Genomic DNA, 26,298 nt, shown 5'->3' on the forward strand with positions numbered 1-26,298 from the left:
CTTATTGTGATTATTTTCCATTAGGTCTGGTGCTGGATTATTATATGGTGGGTTGATTTGTAATTGATCAGTAGATTGGTTTAAGTTGGTGTCACTATTTAATCTGGTGGTTGAGTTATGGCTGTTCATGTAGATTTGGGGTTTTTGATACTGTGCAGCTATAGATTACATTTTTAATTTTACATGAGCCTTGTAGGGGACATTTATTTTTTCTTCTACAGTTACAGTCTGCTATATTTTGTATAGTTGTATTTTGTAGCTTATTAATTTTCTTACTATTAGAACTAATTATTTTTTGATGAAGGTTAGGCATAGTAGAGTAAGAGACTTTGATTGTATTCTTATTGAAAATTTTATTATATCTATGGGAGGCTTTAACGTTCTTATCTAATATTTAAAAAAATTCTCTGGTTATGTTTGTCTCTAGGTTTTTGGAATATGGAGGGTTGAACCATAGGGTCTCCTTATGTCTATTCTTACGTTTACGGGTTTTGGTTTGTTGTTTATTTGTATTATTATCTAATATTTGTGGTTTGGTTTTATCTTTTTTTATTTCTTGGTCATTTTTCTTAACTCGCATATGGGAAGACATTGCCATATTATATGCTAAGAAATGACGGCACATAAGTAGGAAAGCAGGGAGGCAACGCCATTCTACCAAGTCGGTGACAAAGGACTCATAATGTTAAAAAAATCACAAGAGGAATTAAAAAAGGCTCAAAAAAAGGATGTCAGCTTAAAAAAATTATTTGAACAAATAAACAAGCCCACAAGTGACCCGTATAAACAGCAATACATTATAGAAGAAGGAATATTAAAAAGGATATACGACGGTCAAGAGTTACCGGGAAATAGAAGGGATATGCGATGCCAAATTGTTTTACCAAGTGACTATAGGAGAGAAATGCTAAGGTTAGCACACGAAGCTCCACTAGTTGGACACCTAGGTGTGAACAAGACCTACGAAAAATTAACCGGGCACTTTTACTGGCCCGGAATAAAAACAAGTGTCAAGGAAATCTGTAAATCTTGTACAACGTGTCAAACGGCAGGGAAACCACAGTCTGGAATTCCCCCAGCACCACTTAAACCCATATCCATAACTGGGAAACAGTTTGACAGGATACTAATAGATTGCGTAGGACCTTTGCCGAAGACAAGGACAGGACATCAATATCTGTTAACATTAATGTGTGCTAACACAAGATTTCCGGAAGCAATACCATTGCGAAATATTCCTGTTAGAAAAATAATCGAGAAATTATTAAATTTCTTTACAAAGATGGGGATACCAGAAATTATACAGTCTGATCAAGGAACAAATTTCACGTCAAAATTATTATAAAAAGTGACAGAAACGTTGGGAATTCAGCACGTTACACCGAGCGCTTATCATCCTCAATCGCAAGGAGCGCTGGAAAGATTTCATGCTACCATTAAGAGCATGCTACAAGCACACTGTATAGAAAGGAAAAATGAATGGGACAAAGAGTTGCCGTTCGTATTGTTTGCCATAAGAGACGCTAAACAAGAATCCTTGGGGTATAGCCCTTTTGAATTGGTAGAGAAATGAGAAACCCGATAAAAATCATTAGAGAAGAATGGGAAGATTCAGATAAATAGGCCAAACCCATAAGGGATTATGTTGCGAAGTTGCAAAATACTCTGGAAAGATGCCGAAATATCGCAGAAAATAATATGCTGAAAAATCAAACCAGAATGAAAAAATTATATGATCGGAAGACTAAGGGGAGAGAATTCAACAGAGGTGACAGGGTTATGGTTCTTGCACCCTCGGTTAAATCACCATTTGAAGCAAGATTTAATGGACCCCATAATATATTGGAGAAAATCAACGACCAAAATTACAAAGTGAATATATTCGGAAAGAAGAACAGGGTACAGATATGTCACCTGAACCGGTTAAAAAAATATTCAGAACGTAAGAATGACCCTGAACGACCCATAGGACAGGTTATTACTACAGAAGAAAGGGAAAAAGATGGAGATGATCGCTTTGAAATTAAGAACATCCCAATGAAGCTAAATAACTCCATAATTATGGAAAATATTGATAGCAAGCTCAAACACCTGGCGGAGAAGGAAAGAACTGAGTTAAAGAAAGCTATGCAGGAAGTACCTGGATTATTTTCGAATGTTCCCAGGCAAACAAATGTTATTGAACACAATGTGGAACTAACTTGCGAACAATCGATAAGACTACATCCTTATCGAGTCAATCCGACGAAGCAGAAAACCATCCAGAAAGAGATTGAGTACATGTTAGAGAACCACATCATCGAACCGAGTCAAAGTGAATGGGCGTCCCCGTGCGTCCTAGTGGATAAGCCAGACGGATCAGTCAGATTCTGTACAGACTATAGGAGGCTGAATGAGGTTACGAAAACAGATTCATACCCCATCCCTCGGATGGACGACTGCATTGATCAAATAGGCAACACTAAATACATAACCAAGTGTGACTTACTTAAAGGGTACTGGTCAGTTCCTTTAACAGCAGAAGCAAAATTGAAATCTGCATTTGTAGTGCCAGGAGGCAAATATCACTATAACGAATGCCGTTTGGGATGAGGAATTCCCAAGCCACCTTTACTCGATTAATGAATCGATGCCTGTCAGGAATTCTGAACGTAAGCGTCTATATCGAAGATATCATGATATATAGTGATGATTGGGAGAAACACCTAGACATCATCAAATGAGTATTCAAGAAACTGAATGACGCTAGATTGACGATCAATCTAGAAAAGAGTGATTTCGAAAAAAAAAAAAAAAAAAACAGGAGAAAAGATTCACAGTTCCCCAAAGAGAAACAATGCGTTAGATGTTTCTTTCTGCCAGCACAAAGAAGGTTTCCGCACCGCAATAGACAGACTCCAAAATCTTTAAATGGTTTCTGGAGTCCGCTCTATGTAGCACCTCGAACCATTCAATTTTATATCTATCGGCACAGCACAGGTTGTCAATCAAATGCTGGCCAATAGCAGAGTCTAAGGCTGCAGAAGGAGGGAGACTACCAGACCCCATCCTCCCTTGTCTGATCTTCGATGGAACATGTTGGTTTATGCATCTTTTGACTCGTATAAACCAGCATGTTCCATCGAAGATCAGACAAGTTATGTAGAGTGTTACTTTTGTACAAAAAATGTCCGACATGAGATAATCACGTCTTAGGAGTCTCGATAATCACTCAAAAATAGAAAATTAAAGAAAATACTGAGGTAGATATAGTTTTAAAACGAGTCCCCCCCCCCACATTTAATAAATTTGTATATCTTTAGGTAATGTCCAAGATCACTGCTCGGAAAAAAATCAAGCTACGGACGTGCAATACGTGCATACGGTTGATTATGTAACGAAACCGAACGAAAGACACGAAAAACGAAACCATATTTATAAAAAAAAAAAAAATACTCTAGTTTTTAACATTTTCTGTGTTATTAAACAAAAAAAGAAAACACTTCTTGTATTATCAAATAATAAAATGAATATTTTATTTAGAAAATTTGGTACTTCACGGGAACGTGGGCACTGGTGTTTTTATTTAATCATTACTCCTTCAAAGCGCATGCGCAAAAGGTTTTCTTTGGTTTATTTAATCATGAAAACGTTTTGAAGGTACTATTTGAGGTCAAAAAAGGGGGGGGGCAAAAGCATTATTTGAATATGTACGAAAAAATAATTTAACAAAAAAATAATATTTAGTGGAGAAAATAATAAATAAAAATTAAATTAAATTAAATAAAAATAAAATAAAAACAAACACGAAATAAAAGTATGAATCAAATTTACCCAAAGTAAAAAAAAAATCAAAAAAATAAAATAAATACACGCGCGATTAAAAATAAAGTCTGAGATATATACGAAGAAAGTGAAAGAAAATGCTTTGAGGAAGCAATCATTAAAAAGCTACGTTTACTTTTAAATTTGTTTTTATAATTATGATTTTAGGAAAACTCGTCCCGGGAAAACTCGTCTCGGGAAAACTCGTCTCGGGAAAACTCGTCTCCGGAAAACTCGTCTCGGGAAAACTCGTCCCCTTTCGCTAGGTAGGAAAACTGGTCCCGTATTGAATAAATATCGATTGAAAACACATTTTATGATCGTTCTTGAAGGAGATATTGCTTTTTAAAATAGACTATAGCCCCCCCCCCATAATATTTTTAAAAAATATTTTTATTTGTTTAATGTTTTTTTTTGTTTTTTTTTCTACCTAACTGGCTAAGTTCTTAGTGGTTTCACTTATTTTAAAGCGTTTATTATGTTCATACAAAGTTAATTTAAAACTTTTTGGTTCTTATTTTAACGATATTTTTTGGAGTCATAAAAACAATAATAAAAAAATAAAACAAAAAAATTAAAAACTGGGAGCGTTACTTTTTTGTTTTGGTTTTTTAATTATGATAGTTTTTTGTTTTATGTTTTCGTTTTCTCTCATACCAAATGCAATGCACTCATGCGTTATTTAAAATTATAATTCTATCAATTATCAACATTTATTGTCGTCCTGTCAAATTTTGCAAAAATTAACTAATAAATCAAAAGCGAAATATTTTTTTGGCGCGAGAGAGGCCATGTGCTAACAATCTCTCGTTAACTCATTTTTAATTTTTTAAATTTTTACTTAAAAATTCTAAAATCAATCATTCAGAGAAAAAGTAATCACTAAATAAATTTATTAATCAATTTTATTAAAAAATCCGCTATCGTTTATCAAGATTCTTTTTAATTTCATTTTTTGTTGGTTGTTTTTCCGAGGGAGATATACCCCCCTCTCTAAATTATATTTCAAAAAATATTAAAATTTTGGTTTGTATTACTGTACACATAGATTCGAAAAATAATAAACTAGACAAAATACTGTTAGAAATTCGCTCAATATATATTACCGTGACATAGGTTGACATATATTCGGTGTTGTTTTTAATAGTATTTTGTCTAGTTTATTATTTATTCCCGAACTTACTGTGTTTAAGAGAGAGTCGGCCGCTATTTTGAATTGTCCAATACATCGGTAAACACTGTATGTTTTTCGAGCTGAATAAACATGTTACATTGAATAAAAACACGAAAAATATATCCAGTTTGGTAGGAAAGTAACTTATCTTGCCTTTGATAACATTTATTTGTTAGATATTTGTTTTTTGACAATTTTTTCGAATCTATGTGTACAGTAATACAAACCCAAATCGATTTTACCCTTTTATAACAACAGTAAATAAGTAAATTCTTTTTATATTAATATAAAAAAATATGCGGTCTCGTTTATGAACATAATAAACGCTTTAAAATAAGTGAAACCACTAAGAACTTAACCAGTTAGGTAGAAAACGGACACTTAGAAAATCGATTTTATTTAAAAAAAAAAAAAAAAAAAACATCAAACAAGTAAAAAAATTTTTTTGTAATATTATGGGGGGGGGGCTATAGTCTATTTAAAAAAACAATTTCTCCTTCAAGAACGATCATAAAATGTGTTTTCAATCGATATTTATTCAATAAGGGACCAGTTTTCCTACCTAGCGAAAGGGGATGAGTTTTCCCGAGACGAGTTTTCCGGAGACGAGTTTTCCGGAGACGAGTTTTCCCGAGACGAGTTTTCCCGGGACGAGTTTTCCGGGCACCTATAATTATATATTGATACATTTTGATACAATAAATGTTTGGGCCTTTTGGTCAAGATCAAAGTGTAGTATCTGTTCTTCAGATGCTGCACTTCCATTTCTTGTTCTCTTTCGGTGAAGGAGAAATCCTTCACGACTGAGACAATTTTTATTTTTGTACCTTTTCTCCACGTTAAAAAACGACCCAGGTGTCTAACTCTGTCCCGTGGGGAGGCATAGTAAATAGGTACAATAAATGTTTGGGCTTCAAATATTTTCCGTTCGGAAAAAAATCTTGTTTGTTACTTATTGGCCGCGTTATTTGACTAAAAAGAAATTGGAGTTACGCCCTCTAACAATAGTCGCCGTCTGCATACTGCACAAGTGCCCCCGTGATGACTTTTAAACGATACCCTCCCCATGTTGAGAATGGCTTTCGAAATAACGTTATTTCAGCGCGGTACCAAAATTGAATTTAGGAAAACTCGTCTCCGGAAAACTCGTACCCGGAAAACTCCACCTCGGAAAACTGGTCCCTTATTGATTATCGATTGAAAACACATTTTATTGACCGTTGGCGTTCTTGAAGATATTGTATTTAAAAGAAAATACACATCCCATAATATTTTTTTAAAATATTTTTACATGTTTACTGTTGTTTTAAAAAAATTAAATTAATTTTTCTAAGTTTTCGTTTTCTACCTAGCTTTGAAAGTTTTTGGTCTTTCAACTTATTTTAAAAAGTTTATTTAGTTTTAAAGAAAAAAAAAGTAATGTCGATAATTGCTCAAAAATAGAAAATTAAAGAAAATATTAAGGTACATATTAGTTTTAACCCTTTTACCGTTTTAACCTTTTTAGCCCTCCCCCTCTAAAAGAAAATAAATTTGTATATTTTCAGGTAATAATGCACTAGGTGTATCAGAATTTTTGTAGGAATTTTTGACACCCCTAACACGAAACTGTGAATAAAATATAAAAAAACTCGTAATTTCTCTGTTAAAAGTGGGTTGTTTATTTTCTTTATGTATTATACTTCCAAAATAAACTATTAAAGTTGTTTTAAAAGTAATAGAAATATATAAAAACAGTAATGAATTTTCCGAAATCAATATTTTTCAATTTTTAAACTTTAAAAATCTATCAAAATGTTTCTATTGATTCTATTTTTACGATATTTTCAGGGTCAATGTGAAATTTTATGTTCTTTCCAATAAACCGAATATAATATTTTAGACAAACGTTTTTGTTTTTTTTTAAATTCACGTCCATTTTCAAGTTTCTATTAAAAAGTAAATAATTAATTTACTCACCGAAAAGTAAATAATTAATTTACTCACAAATTGAAGAGAAAAGGTCAATAAATAATATATTCAAATTAAAAAAAAACACAAAAAAAAAAACGTAGGGTTTTTTTTAGAATTTTACCTGTAAAGTTTGAAGTTTAAACCCTTTTTTTTTAAAACCACGTTATTTGTTTTTCTTTTTTTTTATGAAACCTTGGTCCTTGCTCCTTTAATTGAAAAAAAAAAAAAAATTAGGGCTTGAATTACATTTTTCGAGGAGTTATAAACTTGGAAAGACAGGGGGTCGAATAATTCACGCTTCCCATTTTGAAATGTCTATTAAAAAGTAAATAATTAATTTATGTACCAAAGTCTTATATATATCACAAATTAAAGAGAAAGGGTCAATAAATAATATATTCAAATTTAAAACAACAACAAAAAAAGAACTGTTTTTTAGAAATTTACCTGTAAAGTCCGAAGTTTAAACCCATTTTTTTTTTTTTTTAAAACACTTTTTTAATGAAACCTTGGTCCTTGCTCCTTTTAATTGAAAAAAAAAAATTAGGGCTTGAATTACATTTTTCGAGGAGTTATAAGCTTGGAAAGATGGAGTGTAATTATTCACTATTTTCACGAAATTTCTGACACACCTAATAATGCACATCCCATAATATTTTTAAAAATATTTGGCAAATTTTCAGATTAGGTCCACCTCAACAATTTTCTTTTAAATGATGACCAATACAGTTTTAGACTATGCTGAATACGAAAATCGCATTGAAATTTTTAAATAATTAGTTATCGAGATATAAAAAGGTTGTACTATGCATTGTATTCTTTGGCGGCCATTTTTACGCGCGCACGCCATAAACAAACCTACTGACATTGCACGCGCGTAAAAAAAGATGGCCGCCAAAAAATACCATGCATGATACAACTTTTTATATCTCGATAACTAATTATTTCTGCAAAATTTCAATGCAATTTCGTAGTCATCATAGTCGAAAACCGACACAAGTTGTCATTTAAAAGAAAATTGTGGAGGTGGACCTAATCTAAAAAAAATACCAAATATTTTTACATGTTTTAAAAATTTAAATTGATTTTCTAAGTTTTCGTTTTCTACCTAGCTTTGTAAGTTTTTAGGGTTTAAACTTATTTTAAAGAGTTTATTTAGTTAAAAAGAAATAAGAAGTAATGTCGCAGTGTCGCACTCGACATTACTTAGTAAATAATTTTTAACAAAAAATGTCCGAAAATTAAAGAAAATACTGAGGTAGATACAGTTTTAAAACGAGCCTCCAAAAGAAAATAAATTTATATATTTTTAAGTACTGCACAAGTGCATGCTCTGCACAAGTGCATGCTCTGCACAAGTGCATGCACTGCACAAGTGCCCCCGAAATGACTTTTAAACGATACCCCCCCCCGGCTTTAGAAATAATAACGTTATTATTTCAGCGCGGTACCAAAATTACATAAGACCGTCTTTTCATAAAAATAATTGTTCGCCTAATTTTTTTTTATAAAATGATCAGAAACAGGCCAAAATTGAAAAAAGCCCAAAACAGAAATTTTGAAGGCTAAACTGCATAAAAATAAAAATAATAAATAAAAGAATAAAAGTAAATAAAAGAAAAAAAAAGGCCAAATTCGCGAAATTTAAAATACACCGTAAACTTTATTTCCAAACGCAAGAAAGAAAATACTAATTATTATTAAATTAAAATTAATTAATTAGAATTTTTTTTCAATCTTATTTCTTTCGAATAAAGTAAACAATATTACGATAAAAATATTTTGTAACTTTTTTCTTTGTATTTCTGTATTTTGACAAACTCAATCGGTCGTTTCTACCGTAATTAAATTGCATTTCGTATACTTTAAGCAAACTGTAATATTTTTTACGAAATTTAATTGACATTTTTATTTTTTCAAAACAACACATCTAAAAGTAGATTTTTGAACAATTTTATCATTCTCTTGAAAATTACAAATGTATTAACAGAGCGTCAGCGATCGACTCAAAATATTTGTTTTATTTCTCATGGTGCTGCTGCTGACATCAACAAGTTTAAATTAATTAATTATAAATGAATATGACCTCTAAAATAAATAAGTTGTTTTAAAAATAAATACGAAAAGAAAAGTCAGGCGTTATTAGTTTATAATAAAGTTCCGTTGTGTTATTTAAAATTTTAGTTTCATTTTTACTTAACAACGTAAAAAATGTTTTTTGTAACTTGACGACGAGATTGTGGTCTTCCTTGTTGAAAACGGTTAGTGCACACTCCCAAAATAATTTCATTGTTTATTTGAAATTAATATATATATTATTTCTAGTCAAAATGATAATGTCATCTCACATTCTCAAAATTCTTTATTCCCTCGTTTTATTTTGTCGAAAAACTATTTTTTTTTAAATTTAAGACTGTTTTGGCGGCTAATGCCACGGTACGTTTTCCTAAAATCTTCGTTTTTGAGAGTTTATTAAAAATAAATTATTATTATTGTTGATTGTCTGGATTTAACAAGTTATTTTAATAATTAGAGACGATAGCCACAACAAATTAAAAGGGTTACAATTTTTTTTTTTTTTTTAGAAAGGGCGTTCGTCAAAGTCACCGGTGGACCTTTTTGTTTCTGGTAGAGTTTTAAACTTTATAAAAACAAACAAAAGAAAGAAAAGATTTTGTTTAGTTTTAAATATAAGGTGGGGTTCAGATTTACTGTAAATAGTACAAAAATAGGTGCTTGTGCAGAATAGTGGATTTTAAAACGCACATTTCCGTTAAAACAAGAGAAAAATAATTACAAGTTAAAATAGAATTTAGCAAATTATTGAGTTTTTGGCATTAATAGAGCAATGGGGTATTCTGTATTTCGAACAGGGTTGCTAGCCAAAAATAAATATTTGAAGCCCAAATATTGAAAATCGTTGAAGTCACATTTTTAGAAATAAAAAAGGCCAAATAAAGGCCAAATGAAAAATGTCTTTATTAATCTTAGTGTTGCCAACTGAGATTTTAAAAACCCGCTAGTGGTTTAGCGGGGAAAGAAATCTCCAGAAAATCGTTAGACTTTTAACTTTTGTCATCTGAAATTTTCAAAAACCGCTAATTCAAAACAAAATAATCTCCCAAAAAGAAAAATACCATATTTTAACTTCTTACTATAAAAATATTATATGTTCCGTAGCGGTTAGCTCCCCAAAAGGCTTACGCATTTTATCAGCTAGTTTTACCTGTTTTTTCAGAGTGGATATATATATATATATATATATATATATATATATATATATATATATATATATATATATATATATATATATATATATATTTAAAGGGATGCCATTAAGTTTGTTAATTTAAAAAATAAATCATATCTATATTTAAAAACAGTTGAGAACCCTTAGCAATCCCCCTCCAAAAAATGAGTTTCTGCTTTTTTTTGGCGATTACGTGTGAATATTTTGAAAAAATATTTTAGAATTTAAAGTGGGGATCATTTTTTCATATAAATTTATTAAAATGATCCCTCATTTTTAGGACATTCTAACTTTTTGGGACAAGTAACTAATCTTTAATTTATGTCTAACCCTAAGTCTGATCCACAATGTGATAAAACCACATAAAATCTCCTTAAAAAGTAAAACATGCAGAATTTATCTCCCATAAAAAAAAAGGCTTGACAGCCTGGAGCCCTAAACCGTTAAAAAGCCTTAAAAATAAGGGTGTTACTTTATATTAAACTAGACAGCACTTTTCATGCCCATCATTCACAATCGAGCATATTTTTATTTGCTCTGCCCTCTGAATATTTTAAAAATTAAAAAGTAATTTTACAATATCCTTTTATTTTTAGTTTATTAGTATTATTTTTACTTTTCCAAATAAAATTAATGTTAAAGTCTATTTTGTTGATACTATACTTTATCTTTTCTGTCCTTGGTCAATGAAGGAGAAATTCTTTTAGATTGAAGATTAAAAAAAAGATAATGCCCCAATCCAAATTGCCTCTTTTTGGGGGTAGCAAGGTTTTTACTACATTAAACACCAACCTTTGTCATCGTAGGAATTTTTTTTTCACAAGTGGAAAACTTTCTGTTATTAATGTTTGCTAAAAAATAAATGCAATAAACTTCGCTGAAGTGTTAGCATATGCTGCGTCTTAAAAAGTTAGTTCACGCTGACAATTCAATAGAATAATAAACGTTGAACAAATTAGTGAAAATAACTAAAATCATGAATGATAGCTTTTTGGGAAGAGGCAACACAGTTGTAGTTAATAGTGAAGACAACGTAAAGAAGTTTCATTTTAAGATTTAATAAACAACTTTATTTGTCATCCTCGTTAGTAGCGTGTACATAAGAAAAACGGGTTAGTAGGTGGAAGTGTTCTTGTGTAAAGATAGATTCAATATATTGCCGGCTGGTGGTAGGTGAGCATAGTTCAGTTTACACGTGTTTATAGCCAGTAGTTGTTAGGACAAAGGAGGCTGGTTAAAGGAGAAAGAAAAGGAAAAAGTATTCAGTATGTTTATGTGTTGTCGTGGATGTATGTGTGTGTCGATGTATCAACGAGAGCATTTCTTTAGCATAATAAATAAAGTTTGTGTGGGTACCGCACGTGGAAATAAGTGGTAGTTAGAAGAGAGCCATTGTTGGTTTGTTGTACTCATTTTCGGCCGGGGGCTAAAGCCCCAGGTTGATATCTGCAGCCAAGAGGAAAGAGAAGTAAGAGTTTCAAATTTCGCCTTTTATGTACTCGGTCACATGATTGAGACCCGGCTTGTGGTTGGACAAGCCAGGGAGAAAATGGATTTCAAATCCTGAGCCACGAGAATTAGCTCCTGTCTGTGATTGTAGCAAATTTTGGCTGCTACACAGTTGTTTGTTAAAGTGTTGGATAATTAACAGTCGAGAAATTGTAAACAATAACAAAAATCAACAAATACCTGATACCAAATGCAATAAAATTCAAGTATCTTTTTTATACGCCCTGAAACTATGTATAAGTTGTTTTTATTTCATTTTTTTTTTAGTTATCTTTACAACAATTAACTGGTTGCATGTTGTTTAACAATTGGGGACTTCACTCTTGGAAAATTGCATAAAAAAATCTATAACTATCACCAACTCTAAATTTGGGAGTGCAACCCGAACTTAGGGTTACTGGTAGATAAGTCATTTTACAACTTTTGAGACATTAAGCCTTCCTACCTGTTAAGCGATAAGCGGCCATTTGTTTATTTTGTTTTTATTCAGTGTGTAAAAACCATTTTGTACAACATATTTTGAAATTAGGAAAAACCCAACAACTTTGTTTTAGCATGTTAAAAGTATAAAGGTTGGTAGATAATTAAATTCTACTGTGTTTGGTATAAGTTTTTTTTGTTTTTGTTTATTTTTGTTGTTTCTTGCTTTTTACAATTTTTGATTGTTAACTTTTCTACACTTTAACTAAGTGAATAAATACTTCTAAATTAAGGGGAGTGCTTAGATCGTATTTTAAACTACAGAGGTTGGAATGCAGCCCCCCCCCCACACACACACATAAAATTTACTTGGAAAAATCGATTTTATAGTGAGTAATCGATTTTTATAATGATTAGCCAAAAAAAGGTGAAAAACAAAACAAATAGTCAATAAATAATTGTTACCAAAGGCAATAAATGCTACTTTTCTACCTACATGAATGAGGTTAGTATTTTCAAGCGCTTTTCTTTATTTTTTAATCTAAAATTGTAGATTTTCCAAATTTTCTCCGCTAGATTGCAAACAAAATCTCCACATTTAGTGGGAAAACCACTAAATTGGCAACATCGATTAATCTTCTATCTATCTATCTATATATATATATATATATATATATATATATATATATATATATATAAAAGCGAAAATGTGTGTGTGTTTGTGTGTGTGCATTTTTTCTGTATGTATGCCAAAGGCTTTTTTCGGGGTGCTTTTCGGCTTGCTCACTCATTCTTATAACTTTTTATATGCTACACACATCATAATATCTAACACTTACGAAATGTGGTCGTAAATATATTTTATTTCAGCCACTTTTATCTTACAAAATTCGCTCTGTGAATTCATTTGTTGTGCTCCTGCTATGATGTGACATTTGACCTAGAAAACCTTCGTTTTTAATTACTTATTTTTGACTCCTTCTATGGCCCCTGGCTTCATGGCGTCATGGATACGTCGTCCGACTATTGACCTCAAGGCTTTGGGATCGAGCCTACCTCCCTTCCAAAATTTTTTAAGCCGTTTTTTTATTTATTTTTTTTGTTTTTGTTCACTAGTTTTCATCTACCCCCCCCAACACACACACACCTACGGTTTTAATATTGAAACAAGGTTATTAATGCCATCTTTTTTCTTTTTATTTTTCAGACTTTTGAAGAAGTTTTAACATTGTTCGTTTTGCATCACGTTCGTTTTATTTTTTAGTTTTTGTTTTTCCGATTTTAAGAAATTTTAACATCATTTGTTTGCAACACGTTCGTTTATTGTTTTCTTTTGCTTTGATTTACCCCCCCTCCCAATTACACACCTCTAAACACTCAGGCAACGCCGGGTAACCCTTCTAGTCTATTATATAGATCTCACCTGTCTGTTAGTGTGTGTGTGTGTATGTATGTTTGTATGTCCGCCTAAAACTTTCGACAGACCAACGAAAATTGACAAACATGGTATTGTTTTATAGTTCAGAACTTCGGAAAATTAATATCGAAAAATTGGCCCTAACGGTCAAATCTAAGTTGGTCATCTGGCCGGTTTTCTGCATGAGGGGGGCATCAGAAGATTTAGTGAAATTTTAACTTTTATTACTTACATTAACTCAAAGGGTAACTTGATATTATAACCCAGAGTTAAATATTAATTTTCGAGTCGACAAATTGGTCCCAACGTAATTATCACATTTCAAAATATAAAACCCCAAATTTACATGAAAATCTAAGAAGGAAAAATAAAATTATGAGTGATTGAAAATAATTACCAGCAAGGATCAGTTGCTATATTTTAAACATGTAAACAATGCATTTCTCAATTGTCCAATCGTTTGAGTCGTAATCCAAAACATTATAAATAGGCGAGTAGAGAGGGAAAGGGGGGGAGGCATAATATGAGTTAATCAGCGTTTGTTCCTATAAAGCCTTATACTTACAGATTTTAATATTATACAAAATGTGAGTTAATGGATTTAGTGAGATCCCAGGCATAATCTCCTCCTTATTTTTGAGTAGGAGGGGATGATAGTTTGACGTGTTCAATTCAAATGATAATGTTGTTAACTTCTGTTAAAAAAGATGTATATAATATATTCATGATGTACTACAGTGACATAAGGTGTCATATTCCAAATATCACATGGCTGAACTGCTGATACCAAAAATCAGTTAAATGGATCACTGCACGCTTTATTTCATGTATAGCTTTAACAGGGGGGTGGGGGATATTAAAGCAGTCCCAGACAGAAATGGCAGTAACTGTTTATGAGTTAACATTACTATAATTCATGTATATTTTTACCAGTGGGGTGAGGGATATGAAGTCAGTCCAGGAAATGGAAGAAACCGTTTACGAGTTAACATTACTATATTTCATGTATATTTTTAAGAGTGGGGTGAGGGATATTAAATTAGTCCCGGAAATGGCAGAAACCGTTTACAAGTTAACATTACTATGAAATATGAGTTATTTGATTGGTGTGTTTGTAATGAAATAAACATCCCAGATAATGTATCAAAGTTATTATTTTAGTAAGAGGGGGACGATAATGCGGGTTAAATTATAAAAATAATTGTCGAAATTAGTAACCTATCCAAAAATTATGAAAAATGATGAAATGTGAGTTATTTGATTGGTGTGTTTGTAATGAAATAAACAGCCCAGACACTGTATCAAAGCTTTTATTTTAGTAAGGGGGCGGGGGCGATAATGTGGGTTAAATCGTGAAAAATGAAATTAGTAACATATCCAAGAATTATGGGATTCAACAAGATAGGTCCAAATATATACTAGCAGAATACCCGGAGTCACCCTGGATTGAATGAGATACATGCAAATGTATGCTAGCAGAATACACGGGCGCCTGGGATCGAATATATATATAGATGCAAATATATACTAGCAGAATATCTGGGATTGAATGAGATTGATTGAAATAGTGACTAGCAGAATACCTTGCATCACATAGGATTTAATGAGATTGATGGAGTTATATACAGGTACAAAATACCCCGTGGAAATATATAGAAGCAGCATACTGGGCGTCGCCCGGGATTTAAAAAGGCAGGTGCAAATAAATACTAACAGAATATCTGGCATCACCTGGGATTAAATGAGAAAGCTACAAATGCAGAATATACAAATACTTGACGGCGCCCAGGATTGTATTAGATAGCTGCACATATACACTAGCAGAATACCTGGCGTTGCTCAAGATTGAATGAGATAGGTGAGAAAATATACTAACAATATACCCGTCGTTGCCCGGGATTGAACGAGATTGATGGAAATATATATTAGCAGAATTCCTGGCGTTGCCCGGAATTGAATGAGATAGGGGCAAATATATACTAGCAGAATAACCAGCATCACTCTGGATTAAATGAGGGTGGTAGAATATAAGTTTATCCTGGAAATGGCTTAAATCTCAAAATTATTTCATTTGTGGAGTCAATTCCGGATATGGCTGAAACAGTTTATGATATCACAATTAGATTAATACATATATATTGTTGGTTTTCTATGAAAGTTTACTAGGCCAGTTTCTGTAGGGGTGATCCATATTTTTTTGAATTTTTTATGTTATCATCCTGGAATGATGTGATGGTTGTAGTGGTGAGTAGAAAGAAGCATGATTATGTTAATTTTAAGCGTGCTTTGGAGTTCTCTTTTGGAGGTTGGGTTGGAGAGAGTAATGTTCACTTTGGAGTCAAAAAGTATGTGAAATTGTTTCATATATATATTTAAATTACCCGTCTTAGAATAGGTAAAATTAGTTTGAATATGTGTTGTATATTACTCGTCCTTGCAAAGGTAAAATTATTTCATATACATGCTGTAAATTACCTACCCTACTTTATTTTTCAGATTTTTTTAAGAAGTTTTAAGATCATTCGTTTTGCATCACATTTGTGTTTTATTTGGTTTTTTTTCCATCACGTTCACATTTTCTTTTTTTTGTTTTTCCCATTTTTAACATCGTTTGTTTGCATCACGTTCGTTTTTCTTTGGGTTTTTTTTTTTTCGATTATTTTAAGAAGTTTTAACATCGTTTTTTTTTTTTTTTTAATAATATTTAAACTGGGTTATTACTTTGTTTATTCTTTTGTTTTGATTTACCCCCTCCGAAACACACGCCGCTAGTCTAATATATAAATCTCACTATGTCTGTCGGTCTGTGTATGTCTGTTTCCGTTTTTCAAATTGTATCTCCACCTAGACAGATGGTTGTTGGACAGCATGCAATAGTTCAAAAGATTGCATTTTTGGTGCAGAATTTTATTAGAGCTATTTACTCAGTTAAAATAATTGCTAAGGGGTTAAAAAAAAATGGTTCAAACTTGAAAGAAATAACACCTTGATGAGCAATAGCGTTGTTCTGTGCATGTGTATGTCATGTAAAAGAGACATCTATATATTAAGATATTTCACAATGTTTTTAAACCTGTTGTCCCTTTGGTGCAGTAGATAGCGTGACTGATTATAAACACCAGTATTGTGGTTTGTCATATTCCAAATATATATGATATTTATGTATTGGCTTATGTGTTGCATTCCAAAAATTACATGAATGGATCAAAGTGGCATTTTGTATTGGATTTACTTCTAAACTAATTAACCGATTATTATGAATTTTAATTATGCATATATGTTTATATATTTCTATGTATTGGATTCACTCATAAACTAATTAACCAATCATTATGAATGTTTAGCATGTGTATATGATTATATATTTATATGTTTTGGATTCACTCCTAAATTAACTGATCATTATGAATGTTTAATATGTGTATATGATTATATATTTGTAAACTAATTAACTGATCATAATGAATTTTATGTATTGTATATGTTTGTATATTTGTATAGATGTCATATTTCAAAAATCACACACAATGATCACTTACTTTTTTACTGTATTTATGTGTACAAGAAATTCTATTCAAGTAATAAGGTACTTGTGCAGTATAGTATTCATGAAAAAACAAAGAAAATCTTACCTGTGATGTACATAAAAGTTGTTAAAACTGGAAATCACATTAAATATTCGATTAGTATGACTTACATATGAGAAATAAGGTGCTTCTTCACTATAGCACCCAGATGAAAAAATAAATTCTTACTCCTGATGTACAGAAAATTTGGTATTATTTTACTTTAAGGCCCGTCTCACGTTCGTATAGAAGAAAATGTTTTTTTTGTAGATTCCAGTGTGCTGAAAAAGAATCTGAAAACCGTTTCCGTCAGAAATTTACCGTTTGCATGGTATGAACCCCTGAATCTTGGAAATACGCGCGAAAACATAAGCAAGCTTTTTCAATGGCGGAATTGCGCGCGCACTCACGTACCTGACGGCCTTTTCACAGAGCAATAGTAATGTTTGGCGGAAAATTTCAAAGTAGATGAAAAACAAGAAAAATAAAACAACTTTGCGGGGGAGGGGGATGTCGGAAAGACCCTTTTTTTGTGGCGGACAAATCAGTTTTTTTTTGGGGGGGAGAGGTTAAGTTGGAATAGCATTAATAATCTCGGAAAGACATTTTTTTTTTTTTTTCAAAACAATTCTTGGTAAATATCCAGATACGCTACTACAGAACACCGACCACTCTAATTTGTTTTTTTTATAGGTAATTGAGGTCGCTGACAACGAATAACACCGACCACTCTAATTTGTTTTTTTATAGGTAATTGAGGTCGCTGACAACGAATCTGATAGTCAAACTTGGGGCAAATTTACCGTTTGAATGGTATTTACCCCTGAACCCACTAACTACTTTTCACCATTTTGCAGCTTCCGTTTATGCTACGCGCATGCACGCTGTAGCATAAACGACGGCTTCACCAAGCAAACTACGTTGGGGGGGGGGTTCCAGGACATAGAATTTTCTCATTTTCAAAAATATATTATAGCACTTTTTGGGTGGAAAATTTAAAATTAGCTGAAAAAGAAATAAAACAAGAAAAGGAAAGCACTCCAAGGTGGAGTGGGGGGGGGGTAATTTATCTTTTTTTTTTCTTTTTTTTTTTTTTTACCTGGAACATAGAATTTTCAAATTTTCAAAAAGTAACGCACCGACATTTACCAATTAGAACACCATTTAACATTTTCCGAAGATTTTACTGTGTACATTGGGGGCCCGAGCGGGGGGTGGGGGCAGATGTGATGTTGGAGCACGCGCCCCAACATCACATCCGCCCCCCCCCTCCCCGCTCGCTCTGGTGTGCGAAATATTTCTAAATAACTATAGAGCTACCCCAAATCCAAACTGGCCAAATGGAAAGTCTCCTGCTGAAGCACTGGTGAAACGAAAAATATGTTTACCAATCGATGCTATTCGTGTATCATTAAATAGTCTTCCCAAAAGAAACAAGATGATGGAAAACCAATTCAATCGCCATCATGGAGCAAGGTCACATAAATTCCTACTAGGACAACCAGTTTTGGCAAAAGACTACCGCAATTTTACAGAAAAATGTACATGTCGTTCTGTTAATGTAATCTATGATGTTGATGTATAATCATTTATTTGGGTCAGACATGCAAATCAAATTTGTCATTCATATCTTCCAAAGAGACAATCAAATAACACAATTATTCCATTAAATATTTTACTGGACACATTTGAATTATCTTAAAGTATTCAAGCAACATGCAGTAAACAAAGCAAGTCTGAGAAGAAAAATTCAACCCAAAGGATGCAACGAAGGTGCAAGCTAACTTCAACTCTACAAATAGACCCACATCAAACAGCCTACAAGCATCATATTTCAAAGGGGAGGTGTTATAGTGATAAAAGAGGGAATAACTCTAAATAAAGAAAGTAAGAGTTAGCGCCTCTGATAGATCCTTAGAATGACTAGAGATTTTTAGAAGGAGAGAGAAAAACAAAATGGCAGCATCGCTGGACATTTAATATCGTCTCTACATAATTTAATGTTTCTGTCACAAATAAATTGTGTTTAAAAATACAATGAGCTGGTTTATTTGTTATTAGAATATTAAATGATTCTGACATCCCTTTTCTCCAAACAGACAGCATTGAATGATATCTAATTATTCTATTTAAATTTGAAAAATAAAGTAGTCATTATTTCTTTTGGAGGAGTGCATCTGAACTTAAGGTCAAAGATACAATTAAAAGAGGAAGATGGGGGAGTTACCATCTAGACTTAGGGCTTGTGATTGGCTTAATAGAGTTTTTTACCCCCACCCCAATCACACACAACTTATCTCCTTTAACTAAAAAAAATCTGGTTATATGCTCTTAAAAGACTATTCAGATAGACTATCGGCCTGAAATGCATGATAAATTTATGTAAAATGTTTTCTATACAAAACTAATGATGTCTTTGAACTTCTAAAATAATTGTTTTTTTTTATTTTAACAGGTAATCGCCTAAAAAAGAATTGCTGAGAGTATTAATCTACAAATTTACTGACAATAAATGTAAATATAATATTTTCAAATATTCTTTAAAGATCTCTGGTACGCTTCAAAATTTATGTAAACTCTAGAATGTTCCTTACTGCAAATGTATAAATAAAAAAAACATGATTTCCATTCCACGGGGAACGTCTTTACTTCATTTCTAAAAAGCAATACAAATTTATTCAAAAACGAACACAAAATCTTTGGAGCTAACGTCTTCAATATAGCCAAAAGTTAACATCTTCAATGTAGCCATTTTTTTCTCTTTTTATAGCGAAGAAAGGGGCGTTCGACTTGCCTGGTCATAAAATACGCTTATGATATTTTAATTTATCCAGATTTTGTATATATTATAGAGTTGTACATATTACACCTCTATAATATCAACAGTAAAAAAAAAATATTTGGGTGTCATCAGCTAGAAGTGAAACCAAAACTGTAGTATTCAAAGCTGGTGATGATACCACTGTATTGACGTTACACACATATGGACTGATTAAAAATAAACTAATATGAATGTACATAGTGACCGCCAATCGATTGAAAACTGCTTTTTCTAAAATTGATTAAAATCCGTTATTTCTGAACAACTTCAGGGTTTTATCAGAAAGATAAAACCCTGAAGTTTATTATGCTAAAAGCAGAATAATATAATACGTTTCTATGATTTTTAATAGAATTTAAAATTTTTCAAAAAAACGCGTTTGACCCAATTTTCGCCAAATGTCAACAAAACATAAATATTTTTTTAAAAGGTTTTTGAATCAATTAAACTTTTTTATGTCTAAATAAAATTTACTATGATTGGCTATAAGAATATGCAAAATATTAGAATGTAATTACCTTATATTTAAATAAATTCAAATAATTCAATTATTTAGTACGATCTCATACATTTTAGGAACCATGTTCTTACCGTCGCCATCTTGGATTTTACATATAGGAACCCAGTCGTGTCTAAATATTTGTTTAAGCATTTTCATGAATTTTAATGTAACTAGACAGGCAAATACATTTTTTTTAAATAATTGAATTAAATTATAATTACAAATGCCATTTATGGTGAAATATGTTATTTTTAGCTTTATAATTTTTTCCTTCATAATAATTGATCAATTAAGCTTTAAATTTTTCCTAATACTTGTTAAAATTACTTGTTTCTATTTTTACATCAAACAAATTTTTAGCATTATATTTCTAAATTTTAATATCACTTTTAGTCAGTTTTTAATTTCATGATTAAAATCATTTTCCCTTTCTTATTTTATAATTAATAATGACCAATGAGCCACATTATTTTTTCATAAACTAGATCATACTGTATTTTCCCTCAATTCTTTATTGCATAAATCAAGTTGATAAAGGCTTTCATTAGAATTTGGTTGCCTTAAAAAGGGCCGTTTTTGGTAAACTTCAGATCATCTGAATTCTTAAATACAGGACATACTGATGAGGTTTTCAAGGGTGTTGGGAAACAATTCTCCTTGAGGCAACACTTAAACAGCTTTGTAAGTATGGGAGCTAGTTCTGGTTGAAGCTTTTTCAACACTATAATTGGAATGCCATCAGGGCCAGTTGTTTTACTGGAATCAAGGTTTTTGATGAGCTTGGCAACATCATGCACAGATATTTGTATGTCGCATAGTGGGTTTTCTGATACAGTAGGAAATATGGAGGGAGGCGGAGTTGATGGCCTTGGTCGCATAGGGTAGAATTAGCTGCAAATTTCTTGCCAAAGAGTTTGGCTGTGTCCGATGCTGACAAGATTACCTCAGGTCTATTGATGATGGTTGGGATAGAGTACAAACTTCTGTTCAGGATCCTGTTTGCTATTTGCCAAAACTGGTGGGAACCAAACCGCTGCTCAGCTACTTAAGACTTGACGGACTGAGCATACAACTCTCGCGCATTCTTCGTTACTCTTTTACAGTGGTTGCTGGCAGTCCTAAAAGCGGCTTTAGTTTCAATACATCTTTTATGTTGGAAGCAATGAAAAAAGTGATTTCTGTGTGCAATGGCAGCAGTACATTCCAGAGAGAACCACGGCTGGCTGTTAGGTTTTTACTGGAATTTTTTCGCGGGTATGAAACGGTCTTTACCTACAATTAACCATTCTGTCAAGTCTGATACTATAGAGGACACATCCTTTTTAAACATGGAACGCAGAGGTAGATCTGATATAAATGTGTGGAAGCTCTTCCAGTCAGCCATAGAGTATTGATATACTATACGATAGAGAGAACAAATTACATTTCGTTTTTATCTTAACTGATACAACAGTGACTGGAATATCTCAGTGGAGACAGAATGAAAGATGAGCATAGCTCAGGGCAAGTTGTGAGAAAAAGGTCTGGAAGACTTGCATATTGGGCACACGGGTGGTTCACGAACAATCTGAGTGAAGTCATAAGCAATGGAGAAATCGTGACATGATATTTAAATTTAACTGATAGTTGTTCTCAGTACCTCCAAAAATCGGCGCTGTTTGTTTTACTATGAGATTCATTCATTTTTTCACCTCATAATTTAGGACACTAATTATGCTGTCAGTAAGTTTACAAAAATATACTTTTGTTTTTTGTTCTTTTTTCATTATAGAATTTGTATAGTTGTTAACAGATGCTTCTGCAGTTTAATATTTCAGAAAAATTCTGTAGAGAGGCGAGTGGTGTTGTAGCAGCCACGGCAACACCACCCGCCCCTCCACATTACCTAATGTAAACAGAATTTTTGTGAAATATTAAACGATTCTTCTGTTCAGTTAATGTCGGCACATTATTTATCGAAAAATGATTAATTAAACTACAGAAGCCCCTGTTAAAAACTTTACAAGTTCTATAATTGAATACCAACAAAAAAAAAAAAAAAGAAAAAAGAACGAAAAACAAAAGTATATTTTTGTAAACAGCTCGTGTAAACTTACTGACAGCATAATTAGTGTCCTAAATTATGAAAAATGAAGGAATCTCTTAGTAAAAAACAGTGCCAGTTTTCGGGGTGCTGAAAACAAATACCACAGTTAAATTTGTTTTATGATATGAATAAATTAACAAGTGGTTAGAAAGTGGGTGCTCATTTTACGTTAAATTTATATTTAGTTCCGGCCAACGAGAAATGTATTGTTTTTTTTGTTATTTTATTATTTTACCAAAGGCAAATGAACGTAGGTAGTTTCAAGAGAGAGAGAAAAAGAAAGTATAGGAAAAAGAGGGAGAGGCTAAATCTAAAAAGAGAGAGAAAGAGGCAGTGAGTATAGGAAAGAAGGAGAGAGGTGAGAAAATCCTTTTGACAAGCAAGCTAGCGAGATGACCGGGTCATTTGACCAGAAACCCATTGACCCATGCGGGTTGCTAGGCAACGAAGAATAAAGGAAAGAAAGGGGCTAAGAAAGATACTGAGAAGAGGGAGAGAGAGAGAGAAAGAGAGAGAAAGACAAAGAAAAAAAAGAGAAGATGCATTTTTGGTACAACAGTTGCTGCTGGCTGTGCTGCCAGATGGATGTGCGAAAGTCCCACCCCAGCAACAAAGGCAGAGATGCCTTTGAGATAGGAGGTATCGCCCCCCCCCCCCCCGTCAACAACGAAAGGAGATACTGCCTGGGAGAAACTCCACCAACAGCGAAAGAAACAAAGTAATGCCTGGGAGAAATTCCATACCAACAGCAACAGGAGATAACGCCTGGGAGAAACTCCATACCAACGGCGAAAGGATACAACGTTGACGGCGATAAACAGCGAACTTTACACACGTGCGTTTTAATCCGGAGGGACTGATATTAAAGACATTTTGACCAACCGCTTGGAACAAAAAGAAAGAAAAGATAAAAAAGCAATAAACTCAGTAAGTCACCTCCATGAATATTTCCCTCTCTCATATATTAAGTCATTGAATTCGTTTTTCCATCATTTGTTTACACTAAAGATACACTTTTTGTTTTGATATATTTCTCGTTGGCATCTTCGAATTGTAGATAAAGACACCCCCCTTCCACACACTCGTAATCTGTTTCTTTTATTTTTTTTTACTTAACCTCATTACTCCTATCGTAGTTTAGTGTTTGATAATAAAATTTAATTTTGAAAATATTACCATTGCATGTCGTGTTTTCCGTTATTTTAATACGCTGTTCGTCGTCTATTGTATATTTCTGGTTTTGAAAGAATCTCCCCATATTTTTATTTCAGCGAGGTGTACCAAACCCAGGGCCTATGTGTTTTAATGTACATTGTATTTCATGAATGTCTTATTATTATTTTTTTATTACGAACTCACGAATGTGTTGTTATTATTGTCTATTTGCATTAATAATAATGAAATTCGTAATATGTGCTAAATTTCCTGTGCGTCTAGAGTAAGAATTTGTTTGTTTTTCATCTTGGTACTATAGTGAAGAAGCTCCTTATTTCTCATTTAAAAGTCCTACTATTCGAATATATAATGTGATTTTTGGTTTTAATAACTTATGAACGTTACAGGTAGGATTTTCTTTGTTTTTTCTTATGAGTACTATACTGCACAAGTACCTTATGTCTAATATATAGATGAAACTACTCAATGATTTTACATAATTTTCTGAACTTTTCTGTATGTCACAGGTGAGACTTTGTTTTTACATTAAAGTGCTATATTAAAGAAGCACTTTATTTCTTATATAAATGTCATACTACTCAAATATATTACATGATTTTCGGTTTTGATTACTTTTATGTACGTCACAGGTAAGGTTTCCTTCGTTTTTCAGATGGATACTATGCTGTACAAATACCTTATTTTTTTTAGTAGAATACTGTACAAGTACCTTTTTTCCGATTTAAAAATGAAAGAACTCAATACGTCTATGAAATTTTCTGGTGTGCTAAATTTCATGTTTTTCATGAAAGTTGGGCGAGGGAGGACCATAGATTGGAACTCAGATGAAAACCTGTCATGAAAATAACAATAAAGCAGACATAGTCTCACAATATCTCTTCTGTGGGAAAGAGGTTGCAGGGAAGAGAAAAGAGCATCCCCCACTAGGTTACGAAGTCTATTTTCAACTTTGTCGAGGCAGGATAAGGTCTTTCTAGCAGCTCTTGCCCAAATGTGGCAACAGTACTCCATCCTTGGACATACCTGGCTATTATATAGGTAGAGAAATGCATCAGCAGTGAGGTATCTACTAAAGCAGTAGAAGGATCCCACCATTTTTCCAACAACCTTGGCAACAGATTTGATGTATGTGTTCCATTTCAGAACAGGAGTAAAGGTCAAGCCCAGAAGCTTGTCAAAACATGGAGCCTCCCCAAGATGAGAGCCATTCATTTTAATTGATACCAGGATCAAAGCATTGATGATGTAAGGATAGAAGCTTGGTTTTAAATGCATTAAAATTAACCAGCCACCTCTTTCTCCATTGCACCACATGCTCAAGATCAGAGGAGAAAAAATTTATGGCCTTTGATATTCTGCCATAGATGGTAGTGTCATCAGCATAAATGTCTATGAATGATCTTAGGATGTGATTTGGAAGATCATTGATGTAGATCAGGAAGAGAGTTGGACCCAGAATGGACCCCTGAGAGACTCCAGCATTAATACTATGAGCTTCTGATTTCTGCCCATCAACCACTACTCTTATGTCCTATCAGAGAGAAATGATTTAATAATTGAGAAAACATTTCTAGCTGTTCCGTAGTTGGAGATCTTGTGAAGTAGGCCTTTATGCCATACCCTATCAAAGGCGTTTGATATGTCAAGAGCAATTGCCCTAAAAAGGAAGCCTCCATTGAGAGGTTTGCTAATCCTATACGATATAACAGTTAGCACATTTTTGTAGATCTAGCAGAACAGAAACCATATTGCATGTCACTAAGAAGATTATTTTTGCTAAGGTGGTTGACTACTTCTCTATTTAACACAGATTTCAGCAACTTATGACACACAGGGACTTATTGGTCTGTTCTGAGAGGGAGATGACTGATCACTTGAATTCTTAAATACAGGACATACTGATGAGGTTTTCAAGGGTGTTGGGAAGCAATTCTTCTTAAGACAATGCTTAAACAGCTTTGTAAATATGGGAGCTAGTTCTGGCTGAAGCTTTTTCAACACTATAATTGGAATGCTGTCAGGACCAGTTGCTTTACTGAAATCAAGGCTTTTGATTAGCTTGGCAACATCACGCATAGATATTTGTATGTTGCATAACATGTTCTCTAATACAGGAGGAAATATGGGGGAGGGGTCGCATAGGGTAGAATTAGCTGAAAATTTCTTGCCAAAGAGTTTGGCTTTGTCTGATGCTGACGAGATTACTTCAAGTCCATTGATGATGGTTGGGATAGAGCACATGATTCTGTTCAGGATCCTGTTTGCTATTTACCAAAATCGGTGGGAACCAAGCCACTTCTCAGCTACTTTAGATTTAACAGACTGACCATACAACTCTCTCGCGTTCTTTATTACTCTTTTACAGTGGTTGCTGGCAGTCCTGAAAATGGCTTTAGTGTCAGTACAGTTTCCTGTTTTTCCTTTGATTCTCTTTCCATATCTTTTAAAATATTTCTTCTCTGTATAATATGCGTCTTTACTCCCCTCTTCTGATGAGAAGCCTTTGGCTTTGAAATGTTATGGCCTAAAGAGGTTTCTCTATCCCTAAATATTGTATTCCCTTTTGAACTGATAGCATAATAAAATTTAATTGTAAATTTTTTTATCTCTTTATTATCTT

At 32.8% G+C, this 26,298-nt stretch overlaps 1 protein-coding gene across 7 annotated transcripts in view; it reads left to right on the top strand.

Annotated features, from left to right (window-relative positions):
* The first annotated feature begins 9,044 nt into the window (after positions 1 to 9,044).
* The window catches only part of LOC145245987 (uncharacterized), a 130,545-nt gene continuing 113,291 nt past the window's right edge, over positions 9,045 to 26,298 (top strand). For 2 of the 7 annotated variants that reach the window (XR_013863058.1, XM_080107782.1), the window contains exons 1-2: positions 9,050 to 9,192; positions 19,549 to 19,607. The gene's annotated coding sequence lies outside the window, so the exon portion shown is untranslated. Of the gene's footprint in view, positions 9,193 to 13,317; positions 13,357 to 19,548; positions 19,608 to 26,298 lie in introns of all 7 variants that reach the window. The other 5 variants (XM_080107784.1, XM_080107779.1, XM_080107783.1 and 2 more) reach the window with 5 other exon arrangements.

The sequence above is a fragment of the Euprymna scolopes genome, chromosome 23 (genome assembly GCF_053919585.1).
Source record: "Euprymna scolopes isolate OS-2025 chromosome 23, ASM5391958v1, whole genome shotgun sequence".
Taxonomy (NCBI): domain Eukaryota; kingdom Metazoa; phylum Mollusca; class Cephalopoda; order Sepiida; family Sepiolidae; genus Euprymna; species Euprymna scolopes.